Source organism: Polypterus senegalus, chromosome 1 (genome assembly GCF_016835505.1).
Source record: "Polypterus senegalus isolate Bchr_013 chromosome 1, ASM1683550v1, whole genome shotgun sequence".
Lineage (NCBI taxonomy): Eukaryota > Metazoa > Chordata > Cladistia > Polypteriformes > Polypteridae > Polypterus > Polypterus senegalus.
Window position 1 is genome coordinate 198169754 of NC_053154.1, and position 18831 is coordinate 198188584.

At 41.3% G+C, this 18831-nt stretch overlaps 1 protein-coding gene across 4 annotated transcripts in view; it reads right to left on the reverse strand.

Annotated features, from left to right (window-relative positions):
• Positions 1–18831, reverse strand: part of farp2 (FERM, RhoGEF and pleckstrin domain protein 2) — a 219354-nt gene that overhangs the window by 184424 nt on the left and 16099 nt on the right. The window lies entirely within an intron of this gene.

Consider the following 18831-nt stretch of genomic DNA (forward strand, 5'->3'; position numbering starts at 1 on the left):
TATACACATATACATATATATATATATATATACACACATATACATACACATATACATATAATATACACATATACATATATACATATATATACACATATATACATATATATACACATATATACATATATATACACATATACACATACATACATATATATACATATATATACACTCACCTAAAGGATTATTAGGACCACCATACTAATACGGTGTTTGACTCCCTTTCGCCTTCAGAACTGCCTTAATTCTACGTGGCATTGATTCAACAAGGTGCTGAAAGCATTCTTTAGAAATGTTGGCCCATATTGATAGGATAGCATCTTGCAGTTGATGGAGATTTGTGGGATGCACATCCAGGGCACAAGCTCCGTTCCACCACATCCCAAAGATGCTCTATTGGGTTGAGATCTGGTGACTGTGGGGGCCATTTTAGTACAGTGAACTCATTGTCATGTTCAAGAAACCAATTTGAAATGAGTCGAGCTTTGTGACATGGTGCATTATCCTGCTGGAAGTAGCCATCAGAGGATGGGTACATGGTGGTCATGAAGGGATGGACATGGTCAGAAACAATGCTCAGGTAGCCCGTGGCATTTAAACGATGCCCAATTGGCACTAAGGGGCCTAAAGTGTGCCAAGAAAACATCCCCCACACCATTACACCACCACTACCAGTCTGCACAGTGGTAACAAGGCATGATGGATCCATGTTCTCATTCTGTTTACGCCAAATTCTGACTCTACCATTTGAATGTCTCAACAGAAATCAAGACTCATCAGACCAGGCAACATTTTTCCAGTCTTCAACTGTCCAATTTTGGTGAGCTTGTGCAAATTGTAGCCTCTTTTTCCTATTTGTAGTGGAGATGAGTGGTACCCGGTGGGGTCTTCTGCTGTTGTAGCCCATCCGCCTCAAGGTTGTGCGTGTTGTGGCTTCACAAATGCTTTGCTGCATACCTCGGTTGTAATGAGTGGTTATTTCAGTCAAAGTTGCTCTTCTATCAGCTTGAATCAGTCGGCCCATTCATTCTCCTCTGACCTCGAGCATCAACAAGACATTTTCGCCCACAGGACTGCCGCATACTGGATGTTTTTCCCTTTTCACACCATTCTTTGTAAACCCTAGAAATGGTTGTGCGTGAAAATCCCAGTAACTGAGCAGATTGTGAAATACTCAGACCGGCCCGTCTGGCACCAACAACCATGCCACGCTCCAAATTGCTTAAATCACCTTTCTTTGCCATTCTGACATTCAGTTTGGAGTTCAGGAGATTGTCTTGACCAGAACTCATGAATATGGTTGTATATGTCACTCGCTCGCTTCTTATTGTTTCGCTGCCTTCTCAATTATATAATGCATGTTTTCTTGAGCGCTTTTTTGAGGTCTTCCTGGTTTTCTATGTACTGCGTGATTACGTGGGAGGCGTGATGATGTCACACGAAACTCCGCCCCCACGGCGTTGAAGCTCATCTCCATTACAGCAAATGGAGAAAAACTGCTTCCAGTTATGACCATTACGCGTAGAATTTCGATATAAAACCTGCCCAACTTTTGTAAGGAAGCTGTAAGGAATGAACCTGCCAAATTTCAGCCTTCCACCCACATGGGAAGTTGGAGAATTAGTGATGAGTGAGTGAGTGAGTGAGTGAGTGATATATCTTAGTCCAATTAGATCATGCTACTGAAAATCCCAAAGCTGTACCTTTGCACACAGCCACTTCTCAAGCCATCGCATGGTAATTGGTTGAGGTTTTTGCACAAGTTGAAATCTCTAAAGTCCTGACGGACCAAGGGATGTCTTTTGCCTCAGAGACACTGAAGGAAACGGCTATGCTACTTAAGAAAAGGCATCTAAAGGCAGCAGTATATCATCCTCAAAACTGTTGGTCTAGTGGGGAGGTTTAATCAGACTCTCAAACAAATGTTTCAAATGGTGGTCAGTGAAGATGGGAGGAACTGGGATCAGCTTCTCCCCCTTGTCCTTTTTGCCTATCAGAAAGGACCACAAGCCTCCACAGGTTTCTCACCCTTTGAATTAATATATGGACGACAACTCCTGGGCATATTGGATATTCTAAAAGAGAGTTGGGAGGAAGAGGCACTCCCCTCTACAAATATATTAGAATATATGACGCAATTACATGATAGATTTGGAAAGAGCCAGCCCATTAGAACACTCTAGACAAGAATAGACCATTCTGCCCAACAAAGCTCGCCAGTCCTATCCACTTATTTCCTCCAAGAAAGCATCAAAATCCAGCCCATTCTAAAAAGTCTCATGAAAAAGGCTCAAGCAGCACAGGCCCGCTATTATGATCGAGTCATGTCTCTGTGGGAATTCCACCTGGGGACTGTGTCAAGGTCGTTGTTCCTACCTCGCATTCCAAATTACTGGCCTGTTTGCAAGGCCCTTATGAAGTTACCGAGAGGAAACAGTTCATTGACTATTTAGTAAAACAGCCCAATCATTGACCAATCAAGAAGGTTTATCAAGTGAACCTACTGAAACTGTGGAAGGACAGGGAACTTGATCCCTCCCTGGGAAAGCTTTACTCGTAAAAATGACCTTAACTTTGGCTCAGATTTGAGCCCCAAACAACGACGGGAGCTAGAATCAGTTATCCTGTCTGTCCCGGAGCTAGTGAGTGAAAAACCTGATAGGACGTCTCCGATTGAATACAATATTTTAACAGAACCCGGGGTTATAGTTAGAGAATGCCCGCATCGTCTTCCGAGTCAAAAAGAGCGAAAATGGAACTGGAGATCAAGCGCATGCTGGAACTAAGAATGATAGAGGAGAGTCCTAGTCCCTGGTTCAGTCCTGTTGTCTTGGTCACTCTGACTGACAGTATTTTGAGATTTTACAAAGACTTTTGTCCGCTTAATCAATTCTCCCAATTCGATGCCATGAGTGGACGAGCTCCTTGACTGGCTAGGGCAGGCTGAATATTTGATCACACTTGACATGACAAAGGGGTACTTGCAGGTTCCTTTAACGGACTCCGCAAAGGCTAAGACTACGTTTAGCAACCCTAGATGTCACTGTCAGTATCGTGTCCCTCCATTTGTGTTACAAGGGGGACCAGCAACCTTCCAGCGTCTGGTGGATAGAGTGCTCCGTTCCCATAAATGATATAGTGCTGCCTACTTCATTGACATGGTAATTTTTTCTAGCACATGGGAGGAACACCAATGGCATGTCCAAGCTATATCACAGGCGCTAGTTAAAGCCAGACTTCAAATTAATCCAAAGAAATGTTTCTTTGGATTAAGGGAAGCTAAATATTTATGCTACCTAATGGACCGGGGTACTATGAGGCCACAGTGCTCTAAAGTTGATGCCATATTACAATGGCCCCATTAGAGAACCAAGCGGCAGATCAAAGCCTTTCTCGGCTTAGAGGACTACTACCACCAGTTGGTACCCCGAGAGAGTGGCATCCTTGACTGACCTTACAAAGAAAAGGTTACCGAATAATGTGGTATGGAATGATAAGGCAGAAGCTGCATTTAGTGGTTTAAAACAGACCCTTACTTCAGTATCAGTATTGAAAGATCCTAACTTTTATTTACCTTTCATCCTCCAGTCGGACGCAGGACTAGGTCCCATGCTGAGCCAGAGCACTGATGGTATTGAACACCCCATTATGTTCCTGAGCCGGAAATTGCTGGAGCGAGAAACCAGGTATGCACCGGTGGAGTAGGAGACCTTGGCAATTAAGTGGGTACCTCAGTTGAGGTACTATCTCCTGGGCCACGAGTTCACTCTTGTTACAGACCATGCACCTTTACAATGGATGGCCCTGCACAAGGAGTCGGACCCGCAGATCATGAGTTGGTTTCTCTTTCCTCTGCAGACCAGTTACAGGAAATTCTGCCTGGCCTCGATGACGTCTCTTCCTATGTCTTACCATAAAACCGCCATTTTGTTTCTCGATACTGTAAACAACTCAGATTTAGTTGCCTATGTTGCAGCCTGATTTCAAGTATATGGGTGGCTGCCTCAAACCTTTATGTGCCACATATGGTACATGAGTTGAAAATGATGGCGAATAGGTTAAGATATTCTTGTAAATCATCTTGCACATATAAAGTATGCTTTGTGAATAAATTGTTTCTGCCATTCAAATGTTAACATAATTTTGACTCACCCAGTATATATAAAAGCAGCTTATGGAAGGTAGTGTGCAGAACAGAGCAATTTAGCAAGTTTGTAGACAGGGGTGGCTTAACAGGATTCTTTCCCCCTTTACAGAGTCAGAAAATACACAATTCATGTATTTAACCTTTCTATTAGGACTTGATGTGTTAAGCCAGCAGCCTCCAAACGACACATGTTGGCTGAGGCAGCTAAGTATGGTTTACTGACTCTGAAAATGCTCTTAAAAACGGCAATTTTAAACCAATTGTTATGATAAAAAGAAACTCACAAATATGGCAGTTATTTCCCATTACATGTTTGTTTAATGAGAAAGGAAACCAGCTCTGATGTCTACAATGAATGCAGAACAGGTTTAGTATAAAAGAGCAAATCAGGGATCTTAGGTTGAAGAGTGAAAAATGAGCAAGATGAGAAGCAAAATTATACTTTTAGGATGCTGGAAAAGGGCTTAAAATCTGTTAGAACTCTTGTTAACCAAAAAAACAGCAGTGTAGTACAAATATCTGTTTTAAAAATGATAACAAACCATCAACTGAAAATGATAAAAATGCTGTTCTTAGAAATTATGTGGAAAGTGCAAAATATTGTCTGGAGTAACAGAATACCGATATTAGTGCAAGGTAAAATAGAGGACTGTTCTTTTGCAATTGAATGTCAGATAGCATTCGGAATTTACGTTTTCATATAGATTCAAATTATTGGAATTAGTGATGTTCAATCTGATAGCCCTACATCAACCATCTTGTATTAAATGACATTTCTGTCTGCACATATTACTTTATAAATCTCTACTTTCATGTTCGGGATAACGGGACCCTATTTACCCCTATTTATTAAGAGTGGATGGAGTAATGGTCCGAATTCAACACTGGGGGACAGCTTGTTTGATTACTCAGCATGGATGACTGAACAATGAGAAACTACAAGAACACCAATGTGTACCAATACGTCCACAGCAGAAAAGTGGTTCAAGTCAACAGCTTGGATTTTGTGCTACCAGACAAATAACGGCGAGAACAAATCAGCAGAGGTACTTGTTTATTTATTGGGTACTTTGGAATCTACAAATAAGTTTTGCATTAAAGCTGGTGTCTACAAGCATTCTTAATTCACAAAAAATAAAAATAATGTGTCCCATCACTCAGTTGTTTTATACATACCTACACTAAACATGTTATAATAAAATGTAACAATACTATATAAAAAGCATTAAACAAACAGGAACACAAAAACTAAACATGAAATACACAGAAATGAAACAGACAGCTAAAAATGCAAGATCACAAACACCAAGTCTGGTAATTTTCTCATTAAATTGGAAAAAAGTATCTGCCCCGTCTGCTTTTATAGAAGTGTGCAAAAATAGTCAACAGGACAACTCAGCCAACCTCTTATGTCACACTCCTAAAAATGTGATCATGGCCATTAATACCTTTTGAGAACACTACTGTGATTGGGGGTGGGGAAATCGCAGCAAGCATCTCAAACCCTGAAAATAAAGGAAGATTACCAGGATATTACAAGAGATGGACAATGGACACTTGGCCAGCTAGTTCTAGATATTCAGCCATCTCTAGTGCTTCTAGTGACTTCACTATCCCTACTATAGTGCAGGTGTCTTGCTATCTTTCCAGGTATCTCACTATGAGTAATCATAACTGTTGTGTTAGAATACTCCCAGAAAAGAACCCAAGACCTCTCTCTCCTCAGGTCTATGACTTTGCCGTTAAACAAAAAAGTGCACTCAACCTCAAATCCTGTGTGAAAGGAGGATTTTCACTTTGTGTTATGGATGTCCTCCCACCAGACCACTGACAGCACACCTTAACAACCAGGTGATACAGTAATCCCTTCTCAATCGTGGGGGTTGCGTTCCAGATATATTTTTATATATTTTAAGCCCTTACAAACTCTCCCACACTGTTTATAAATATTCCCCACACATTTATACAGCATAAACCCTTTGTATTCTCTTAGATATTAGTTAAGATTAATTGAAATTATGTATGTAAACACACTGTTTATATACAGTAAAACCTAAATATTATTTTAAAGATATTGATCGTCTCTGATATCACATATGTTACAGACATTACGATAGACAGGCCACCAGCAATAAATACGTACAATGCAAGAAAAATTGTATACAGTAAAATGTGTGCACAGTGACACTAAACGTACGTACATGTACTAAGTACTGCAAGTAGAAAATTAATTACGGTTACTCACAAACAATGACACAACGACTTGTCCGATGACGATGAGTTTAATTTTACTGCAGAACAAAGGAGAGCGTTACAGCCCTTCTAAAGGAACCTCTTCAGGCAACTGTGTAGCACCGCCGATGTTCTTCTTCCGGCAGTCTTCAATCCAAATCCCTAAAGCAGATTCCATCCGGACTGCTGCCTGATTACGTCCACTTACAACTCATTTTGCGCCCTGGTTAAAAGGACACTTCGGCCATAGATCTTATATTGTTTTCCTTCTTTTTAAATAAAAAGAATCGTGGACTCATTGATGCCGTAATGGCGTCCTACAGCGATGTAGCTTTTCCCTTCCTTCAACATATTTACCTTTTTGGCAATCGTCACCATCTTCCGTTGGTGCTTGGGCACGGCCCCTGAAGCAGTAGCAGGAGCAGATCGTTTTAGAGCCATAACGAAGGGCTTGACTATGCACAAAGATAAACACAAAAGAGCACAAAAGTTAACTCTTTACACAGCGAAACACGTTGATGCTGAATGAGTGAGACAAGACTTCCTGGTTAATGCCAGTCAGCACACAGGAAATTAACTGCATGCTCTTAATTGGTTAGCTTCACAGCCATCCACTAATCGCATCCCTTGTATGAAATCAATTGGGCAAACCAACTGAGGAAGCATGTACCGGAAGTAAAAAGACCCATTGTCCGTAGAACCCGCAAAGCAGCGAAAAATCCGGTTATATATTTAGATACGCTTACATATAAAATCCACGATAGAGTGAAGCGCGATATAGCGAGGGATTACTATACTTGCTTGGACCCACTTGCTAATAATTGTATAGGTAGCTAGCTACCATGACAGATCAATCAACACATCTACTGTAGTAAACAACCATCTCTACTGGCCCACTCTATATCTGGATAATCTAGGAGGATGATGAGCAAATACAATATGTTATAACCTATAATGGATTCCACAATTCTGCTGCACACACTAGACCAGAAACATTAGTCTCAGTGCTGTTAGCCATGGGTACTCCTGAACAAGAAAAACTGGCAACTTATAACCATTTACATATTCAAATGGAAAGTGGCTTAGACAAAATACCCCAATAAAGATGAGAATTTAAAAACATACAAATGAATGAATTATTCTAAGTCTTGGTTAATTGTCCCCATCTATAGTCATGAGATGGACAGATGTTCTGTATTGGTAATCTGAATACATCAGCCAGAGACATTTAATGGCTACACTTTCACCTATGAGGTATATTTAATGCAAAAAGAAATAAAATAAGCTGCCATTGATACATCTGCTAGCAATATCTAAAATAACCTTAGGTCCTTCAGAACCTAATAAAACAAATCATGAAATCAAGGAAACAATTATGATTTCAGGTTTGAAAATATGATTGTTGTCTCATGTCTAATTGAAATATGGAATACTATGGTGAAGTGAAAATTTAAAATGATCTTTCTTCCTTGTATTCATTTAAAAAAAAAAACACATCAGATTTCAGACTTGTTTCTTACATATTTAAAATATTTTTGTTAAGAATTGATATTAGTCTTATTTGCAACAGAAGCTCAGCTGATTTTCAAAATACAACATGTCCATTTTTTAATTAACAAAGATGAACAACACTTGTGAAATATTACATTACATGGACTGCTTCTTCTTGCTTACTAGCATTGTGGCTGCTAACTGCCTCCTACCACTTTCTCATACACACCCTCATGCCAGAACACACCCCCCTTTCTTGCTAGAACAGTAAAAAACAGGCAATGCTAAGTCCAGAGCTGAACAAATAAAGGAGCCTGTGTTTCAGCTATTCTGCTCAGGATAAACTGCATAGAAGCCAAGGATTTTCAGAAATTTTTGATGGACGCAAATTTTAAACTGCACACAACATATTAAGAGGTTACTTAATTTTCAAGTGTTTTATGGAACTTAAACATGAAAATCGATATTTACATAAATGTACATAATTTAAATAAACAGCAAACCTTGTTCTGACGTGTAGTGTGCTTTGAAGAATGTGATTATACAACATTCATTAAAAAAATAGAAAATTTGTAGAATCAGAATAAGCCAACCATGTTTACAAAAGCACTGTATTTACAATATATTACTATCTACATGACAGGCAAGTAAAATTCAAGGTTATACTACAGCAACCTACCATACTGGCAATACCAGCAAGTGAAGACTGCAGTGAAATTCACCAGCAGTTAAGAGGAAATCACTTGGTAGATGATTACAACAGAAGAACAGGATATAGTAATAATCAACGTGGGAAAAGGGTTTGGTAGTTAACCAGAGAATAATGTTCTATTTAGTAGTACTACCACCAGTCATACATTAAAATATTTAAAAAAAAAAAAAAAAAAAGACTTAAATGCTGAAAAAACCCAGCTAGTCACAAGCTTGCACTACCAAATGTACTTCAGACTGCACGAACAACCTAGTATTAAAGCAATGTGTAACCACACAGATGAAGACTAGCAGATGAGATCAGTGGCGATGCAGTTCCATGCCAGACATACAGCTGAAAGTCTTGCTAAGAACCCAATTGCTGTCATGTACACATAGACACTCACAAAGTGCTGACATGTGTTGAAGATGTAGAAAACACTGTGGCCACTAATTCAACCAATTCAGTAGCATGCCTAGGAAGTACACTGCAAGTCAAAATCAATTTCAAAACACACCCAAAAGTACTGTCATTTTAACAATCCCACAAAAGTGAAAAATAGCAACTACTGTCAACATTGTTAATGTTACATGGTGAGAATTATATTTGTGATAAAATGTTTACCCAATGTAACAAAATATTCGGGAAATTTACTCTCTAGGAGGAAAGGTGATGAATGGGAATTTATAAACTTGGTTGGATTTCGGAGTTAACTTACTCACTGGCCTTTTCCTTCACTAACTGCAAAATACTGCTGAAAATTAGTAATAAAAAATAAATAAATAATTCAATCATCATTATAACACTGCTCCATAGTTTTGTGAATAAAACATTTTTTACTAAGGCTATCCTCATTTATAGAGGCTAGGTTGCAGATTTAAATCCCGCATATACCAGAAGTCAATCTACTCTATTTGGCCCTTGAGTCAGGTCCTTAACCTGCAATTGCTTCATCCTGGGTATGATGTTAATCTGCATCCAGCCCTGCAAGCAAGTCCTCCAACTTGCAGGGAAAACTTGGAGGTTGGTGGCAGGATTGGCACTCCAGCCACTATAAAAAAATAAAAAATAAATAAAAAAAACCTCTCTCTGTCTAGTGTGGTGCATGGCTGCACTCAGGTCCCAGTCCACAATGTATCAGTACATGCACCCAACCTCTCATTTATACAAACTCTTTAAAAGTTGCTTTTGTAGCACATCTCTAATTCAAGTTTATGATAGCTGTGTTGTAACATTTGTGTTTCCATCAGTATATGGAGGAATCATTGTCTAGTTAATAAATCTTAGTCAAGATTAATATTTAATGGACAAGTTAAACTCAAGACATCAAATGTCCCAAACCTGTGTTACAAAATCTTGTTTTTTAACATTTGTCCCAGATTGATCAGGCTATAGTATTTCTTATGATTGCTTATGCGTATGAACTGGTCTGAATATTACTGAAGTAATGACTTGTAACTGGAGATTGTATCACATTCTTCCCTGAACCATTTCAAAATTGTGTGATATGTACTTTAACTACATTTGTCAATTAGTTGTTATACTAATAAACTTGGCTTATGTTGGCTTGAAATATGAAACACCATAAATTCAGTGATTGCCAATTCATTTTCATGCTGATTAGCCACCATGCTAACTTAAAAGCACATCTCCCATATTCTGCACTTTTGTTATTCTGTCATGCATAACATGTCATATCATTTGGAAAGATTTTCCTTTCCAAACAAACATCTGGCCAAAGTGCCAAATCACTAAACACATTTTATCTTGTAATTAACAAATGGAGTAAATTGACTTGTCATCTTTGTAGACTAGTTACAGGTACAGAGATAGCCATGCTGATCAAATACTGCCTCAATCTTTACATCCTACAAATTTAGTTGGCACTGCATTTGCAGGTTTCCCCCATACATCCCAAAGACCTGAAGGTTTGATAATCTGTTGACCCCAAATGAGTAAGTGTGGATGTGTGCAATTGTGGTACTTCATGGTTAGTTCCTAGTGCACACCCACAGTAGACAGTAGTTATGAGCAAACTCCACAGAGTTCATTTCACAGAAGATTCAGAGAAACCACAGAAATGTTGCTCACCTTTACTGAGCTCCATAAAATGCATCAAAGTCAATGGGGGAGGACGAACTGAACCATTTCTGAGTGGATTATAATAGTGCAGTAGTCTCTTAAATGTCCCTGAGGGCTAGTAAAAAGCATGCTAACTATGCTAAATGAGTATGGTGACCAAAGGGGGGAGGCGGGAGGGGTTAGGAGCACGTGCTGATACAGTGCATTGCTGCACCCACATAGGAAAAAAAAGGTAGTGTGCTCTGTGGTTACTCCCTCAGGTGGGCGTTGGCCCAATTGCATGACATTATAAAATTATACGGTAAAATAAAGTCCCAACTTAACTGTGGGAGAACTTATCCGTGACTATATAAGACAGAGATAGATTTAGATATCCATTGTCAGGGATGCCAGGGGCAACGACCCGGCCGGGACGCCATGAGGGACCGGATGTGGGTCTGCACCCACCCTGGATCACGTGGGGGCCGCCATCCTGGTTGCTTTGGCGGCCACGGGTTAAGGGCATGGAAGCCCCATCCTATAGGGGCCCGTGGTCACCGCCAGGAGGTGCCCCAATGCCTTGGGGACCTGTTACCTCAGCACTTCCGCCACACAGAATTAAAAGGACACCCGGAGAGCTGCCGGGAAAACAGCCGGCACTTCCGCCACGATGGGGCGTGGCCAACAGGGGAGTGTCGGAAACACCTGGAGCTCATCTAGGGTATGGATAAAAGGGGCCGTCTTCCTTCATTCAGGGCTGGAGTCGGGTGGAAGCAGGATGAGGCAGAAGAGATTGTGGAGGCGGCCCGAAGAAGAGGCATTTGTGTGGACAGGACTGTGTATTGGGGGTTTGTGCACTTTATTCTGTGTCTGAGTGATACCTAACTTTGTAAATATTGTATATAATAAATACGTGTGGTGGTGAAAAACAACATGTCCGCCTGTCTATGTCTGGGTCGGCTCCACATCTGGCGTAGCTGACAGGATGCTCTGCCTGTTTCAAGGCGGGGACCTGACAAATTGAATCATGCTGTGGATGGCCTGGCGCAGCAGGGGATCCCACCCACGTACCGCGGGAGCTGCGTGCACACAGCCCCGCGGGGTAAAGGAACCCCACAGACCGCCAGGGGTCCGCGAGAAGGCCGTTTTCCCCTATTGCGGGCTGGCGCCGTGCATACCAGGAGTGCAGCGGTCTCCGACGCGCGCGGCATTGCTGGAGGCACCTGGGACGGCATGGCGTCCGGAGAGGCCAGGCCAAGGATGTTTCCTCAGTTGGACGAGTCCGGGGAGGCGAGTGCCCTGCCTAACGGCAGCAGGCCCTTGGGGGCCATGAACGTTTTCGGTCTTTCAGGCAGGGGGCTTCCCGGATTTGCATCAGTGACGGACGCATGCCGGTCTGCAGGGCTCCGACAGCAAGGTGGCAGCCGCGAGGGCTGCGGAGGAGAAGATGCTGCAGCTCGAGAGGCGCTGGCAAGCACGTCGCCGCCACAGAATGGGAGGCAAGATGGCCGCAGATCGCTGGGTGCACGCGTCCGGATGCTGGCCGCCCTCTGCAGGGGCAGAGGGAATCCCTAAAGGCCGGTGGAGAGAGTGCAGGCAGAGCCGGCGGTTCCAACACCAGGAGGGACATGGAACCCGCGGAGAGGTTGCCGAATGGAGGGGGGGGGGGGGGGGCGAACGCTGCCAGTGCATGGCACAGGAAGGGTGCCCAGGCAGCGGTTCTGCCCCTGTGTTTCTCTTAAGAATTTCTTATTCTTTTGCATGTTTGTCACACAAAATGTTTCTGATCATCAAACACCTTTAACCATTAGCCAAATATAACACAAGTAAACACAAAATGCAGTTTTTAAATGATGGTTTTTATTATTTAGGAAGAAAAAAAAATCCAAACCTACATGGCCCTGTGTGAAAAAGTAATTGCCCCCTTGCTAAAAAAATAACCTAACTGTGGTGTATCACACCTGAGTTCAATTTCCATAGCCACCCCAGGCCTGATTACTGCCACACCTGTTTCAATCAAGAAATCACTTAAATAGGAGCTGCCTGACACAGAGAAGTAGACCAAAAGCACCTCAAAAGCTAGACATCATGCCAAGATCCAAAGAAATTCAGGAACAAATGAGAACAGAAGTAATTGAGATCTATCAGTCTGGTAAAGGTTATAAAGCCATTTCTAAAGCTTCGGGACTCCAGCGAACCACAGTGAGAGCCATTATCCACAAATGGCAAAAACATGGAGCAGTGGTAAACCTTCCCAGGAGTGGCCGGCCGACCAAAATTACCCCAAGAGCGCAGAGATGACTCATCCGAGAGGTCACAAAAGACCCCAGGACCATGTCTAAAGAACTGCAGGCCTCACTTGCCTCAATTAAGGTCAGTGTTCACGACTCCACCATAAGAAAGAGACTGGGCAAAAACGGCCTGCATGGCAGATTTCCAAGACGCAAACCACTGTTAAGCAAAAAGAACATTAGGGCTCGTCTCAATTTTGCTAAGAAACATCTCAATGATTGCCAAGACTTTTGGGAAAATACCTTGTGGACTGATGAGACAAAAGTTGAACTTTTGGAAGGCAAATGTCCGTTACATCTGGCGTAAAAGGAACACAGCATTACAGAAAAAGAACATCATACCAACAGTAAAATATGGTGGTGGTAGTGTGATGGTCTGGGGTTGTTTTGCTGCTTCAGGACCTGGAAGGCTTGCTGTGATAGATGGAACCATGAATTCTACTGTCTACCAAAAATACTGAAGGAGAATGTCCGGCCATATGTTCGTCAACTCAAGCTGAAGCGATCTTGGGTGCTGCAACAGGACAATGACCCAAAACACACCAGCAAATCCACCTCTGAATGGCTGAAGAAAAATAAAATGAAAACTTTGGAGTGGCCTAGTCAAAGTCCTGACCTGAAACCAATTGAGATGCTATGGCATGACCTTAAAAAGGGGGTTCATGCTAGAAAACCCTCAAATAAAGCTGAATTACAACAATTCTGCAAAGATGAGTGGGCCAAAATTCTTCCAGAGCGCTGTAAAAGACTCATTGCAAGTTATCGCAAACGCTTGATTGCAGTTATTGCTGCTAAGGGTGGCCCAACCAGTTATTAGGTTCAGGGGGCAATTACTTTTCACACAGGGCCTAGAGGTTTGGATTTTTTCTCCTTAAATAATAAAACCATCATTTAAAAACTGCATTTTGTGTTTACTTGTGTTATATTTGACTAATGGTTAAATGTGTTTGATGATCAGAAACATTTTGTGTGACAAACATGCAAAAGAATAAGAAATCAGGAAGGGGGCAAATAGTTTTTCACACCACTGTATATCTATCTATCTATCTCTATTAGCAACACTCATGACAATGACAAAACAATTACATTGTCAATCATGTTACGTTATTAAAATGTTTCCTTTTCTTTTTACTTCTCCGCTGCCAAACGCAGGTATTTTGAGATATATATATAGAGAGAGAGAGAGAGAGAGAGACACACACACACACACACACACACACACAAGTAGATATGGATATATATATCTATCTATATATCTACCTATCTAACAACGTCCGCCATATTGAATTTTCTTATTTATGGCCCCATCTTCACGAAATTTGGTAGGTGGCTTCCCTGTGCTAACCGAAACCGATGTACGTACTTATTTCGATGGTATAACGCCACTGTCGGCCGCCATATTGAACTTTCCAACGTCACTAATTTTCCAAATTCCCGTGTAGGTAGAAGGCTGAAATTTGGTACTTATTTCGGTGGTATGATGCCACTGTCGGCCGGCATATTGAACTTTTCAACAGTCTTTGTTACTTATGGGCCCATCTTCAAGAAATTTGGTACGTGGGTTCCCACCGCTAACTGAATCCTACTTATGTACATATATATGTCCATAGCATGCAGCTCGGTCACCGTGTGAGGCGGCGTTGGGTCCCCCTTAAGCCCTTCACCTATGGTTCTGCATCTGAGTTGATGGCTGCCGCTGAATTGTTCGGTTGTCGCTTTCAAGTGTGCCGAAATGACCAAATATTTTACACTTTTTGACAACCGCCAATGCCTCTTAAACATCTTAGATTCACAGGTGACGATTTCAGTAGTGGACACTTTGATGTTTATGAATGTTTAAACTCTCAAAAGCTGGATGTGAAGTTATCGATGAAACTGGTTATATGCTTTCAACGGCTGACAATTGCCGAATGTCACTTCAACACAAGTCATGCAAATACTGGCGTAATTGAAACAAACCATGAAACTCAAACCGATTATGACAGCAGCAATCCAAGCTGAGAGATTTGAAACAAGATTACTGTTCACATGGCCAACTGTACATTGCATGCTCAAGAATAAGCTCACCACACAGCTTGGTCATATTACAACCGGAGGGCCGATCTCACAATGTGGTATGCAAAGAGATCCTTAACAAATAATTATTGGTATGTTCCATCAGTTTAAAAAGGTTTAATTTTCTTCTTAATAAAAATTTTAAGGCAGTACTTTGCTATATTATATATATATATTATATATAGTAAAAGGCGCTATATAGCACCCGACCCGGCACAGACCACGCAGAGGCACGTGTACACAAACACACAGGCTTTATTTTTTCTTCAGCTGTGTGACACGTTTTCCCCGTGCCACACAGCCCAAACACAGTCCCAAAGTACAAAACAAAGCACAATTCTCCACCACTCCTCCCAGGCAAGCTTCGTCTCCTTCCTTCCAACTCTGGCTCACCGAGTGGTAGTGGCTGGGCCCTTTTATAGCCCACCTGGAAGCGTTCCAGGTGATTAACCACCTGGTCCTGATTGCACTTCCAGGTGAGGCTGAAAGCTCGTCCAGCTGGGCTGTGGGAAGCAGGCAGCTCCCCCTAGCGGCCACGCCGGGCCCCAACCAAGCTGTGGAGGACTCCATCTCCCTGCGGGCGGTTGGGGAGTCACCATCGGCCAGGGAGGCTGCCACCAAGCGTCCCGGGGGAGGTATTGGACTGCCCATGGCGGCTCCCCCGGAACATAAGTAGCAGGGGCATCCCTGCCGGGCATGGGACCCAGGCTGTCCTTCACAGTTCCCCTCCCTTAGATGAGGCTTGTGGGTCTCATCAGCCTGCCCCGCGAGGGCCGGTCCTCTCCAGGACAGGGAGTCAGCATCCTTGGCTCCACGGCTGCACCCTGTAAAAACATAATGAACAGGTCTGGGGGTGCTGCCCCGACGTCCCTGCCACTCGGACGTCCTCCTTGGACAACCCCTCCAGACATGACCAGCGTGACCACAGGAAAAACACAACCGACCCCCTCCAGCTCGACCCTTGCGGGAACGGAAGCAGGCAGGAAACTCCTGCCCCTTTGCCCACTCCGGGGAGGGCTTGTGACGTGTTCGCCCCTCTGCAGCGTAGCCCTCCTGCACTGTCACACCGACGGGCTTACGCTGCACCTTGTCAGGAGTCCCCGAACTCATTACTTAGGCTATTCTATGGGCAAGGGTTTACTTAGACCACAGTTAAGGAAAATAGAAGAAATGCTTGTTTACCCGAGACCTGAGACACAGAAACAAATACGCTTTTCTGGGGCTCGCCGGTTACTACAGAAAATTCATTCCAAATTTTGCACATAGAGCTGCTCCTCTTACAGAACTTACTAGAGGCAGAAAAAACCGACCTATCTTGTGGACAGAAAATTGCGAACGTTCTTTCAACGATTTAAAAAAAGCATTGTCTTCTTACCCAGTTCTAAGGAACCCGGATTTCACAAAAGATTTTATCTTGCAAACAGACGCAAGTGCATTTGGTGTGGGCGCAGTCCTGTCACAAATTTTTGATGGAGAAGAACATCCAATCACATATTTGAGTGGGAAATTACTTCCTAGGGAACGCAATTATTCTACAATTGAGAAAGAATGCTTGGCAATTAGGTGGGCTGTGGAAGCGCTTCGCTATTACTTGTGGGGACGAAACTTCACTTTGCTAACTGATCATGCTCCACTTCAGTGGTTGTACCGACAGAAAGATACAAACTCATCTAATGAGATGGTTTCTGGGTTTACAACCTTACAGTTTCACAGTAAAGCACCGACCAGGTTCTGAACACGTCAACGCAGACGTATTATCCCGACTACATGAACTTGGTACAGAGAGTCGCTTGATTCACAGGAATGTGAATAAAGCGGAGGGGGAGGTGTGAGCTGGAGGGCTGATCGCACCCCAAATAGATACAGACGCCCCTGGGAAAACCACAAACCCTGAAACACTGACTACCCTCACATTGCTCCTTATCCTTGCACTATAACGCGTAATACAAGCCTCGCGCAGTACTCTGCCAACTTATAAGCCTTACGCAGCGCTTGTCAGTTTTGGGAATTGATTGTTTGCTTTTATCTCTCTCTGCTCCTAGCGGAAGTGTCATCTCTGACTTGTCATGGAGCACGTTTAAGTTCATGTGTTTGAATAAAAATCCTTCTCTCTGTGCAAATCTGTGTCCCAAGCATGACAAATATATATATACACCTTATACCTTAACCTATTTAAACAAGTCCTGCATATTGATACTTTTAAATTTTTTTTTATATTTACAACTTAGGTGTTATAAATGACTAATTAGTACACTGTTAAAAAAAATACATACCATAAATATATTTTGATTGCTCATTTTGACACTAAAAATTGTTGCATATTTAGGGATTCCATTTTGTTTTTAAAATAAATGCATATATATATAAATTTTAAGCAGTGTTCTAGCTGCTGGTATCAATTGTTTCAAAGAGCAAAAATATATAAGAATAAATTTTGTACTGCTAAAGACTCAATGATTCTGTATTAAAAACACTGAATATTTGTAAATAACATTTTATGTAAAATGAAAACATAGTATTACTAATTTTTCTCTAAAATTTTTGAGCCACCTTTTTTTCACATATTATATCAAAAAATATACAAAATTCTACCACTAAGCACTATATTTTAATGAATGGATCTACAAAGAAAAAAAATGTAGGAATTGTTTACTGATTTTATATTTAGTTATATGTAATGGCTACAAAGCTGATATTCTAGTCTCTAACTAAAACAGTTTAAATCTAGGGACAATTTTGACAGAATTTTAACTGTTTACTGCATTAATTAGAGTTGTCTAAGCTTCAGATATTTCTTTGAAGGTTGAATGATTGGCAGCTCAATTGCCATTAAATTAACTGTTAAATTAGGACATTTATTTTTTTCTACTATACTAATATGAACTGCACATTTAACTCAAAATGTACCTTTATCTGTTAAAATATTTTTTTTTGATACAGTAACAATATTTGTACTTCGGTACATTTTTAGAACTTTTTCCACCACTGGTTATTTAACAGAGCCAATAAGAATCTGAGAAGCATCAGAATAGGAATACTTTCTTCCTTTCAGTACTCCCTACAGCAGCAATTTTCGCACACTACTGAAATGGTTCAATTTACTAGCTATTTTCAAATAGTTTTATTGAACTGCCAATGCCCTAGTCTATTTTTATTTAATTTATACGATGAAGCATTTGGATTAACTTTAAATTTTCAAACAAGTATTAGCCCAGCTGAATATTAGGGAAGCAGTGTACTATGTACTGTATACAACTAAAAAACAGGTTCAAAGATAAATGGAAGACTAGATTTTGTGTGACTATATTTAAAAACAACAGATGGTTGCGCCAACTGTTGTTGTTGATAATTACACCATCTTTATAAGCTGCTACATCAGAGCAATGTCTCCTTAGCACACAATCCATAATGCTTTTGGTGGCAGCTTGGAACAATGAATCGAGCTAGGTAATGTATGAAATACAGTACACAACCATCCTTAGGGCTTAAATCATTTGTTTCAGATAAATAATTACTTGGAAAATCAAGAAATATTGATAAAATCCAAAAGCTAACACTGTTAATAATGTGCATCTTTCTGAGGCTGTACACTTCCTTGCTGATAAACCTGCATAAAATGGACAAAAAATGTTTACAGCAATTATATAGTTTTCTGAAATACAAGGAAATTGTAATGCCTTAAATGAGAACACAGCCAAGTTCATTTTGTGCCATATTTGCAAAAAAAAATTCTCCCTGGAACAGTATATTACTCTGTTAACAAAATTCTGGTTATTTTTGGGACCCCCTCATATATATATCTCATTATATTTTTTGTTGTTAGGTTGGTACTTGTAGTACGTGGTTGGGCCGCTAGGGCAATC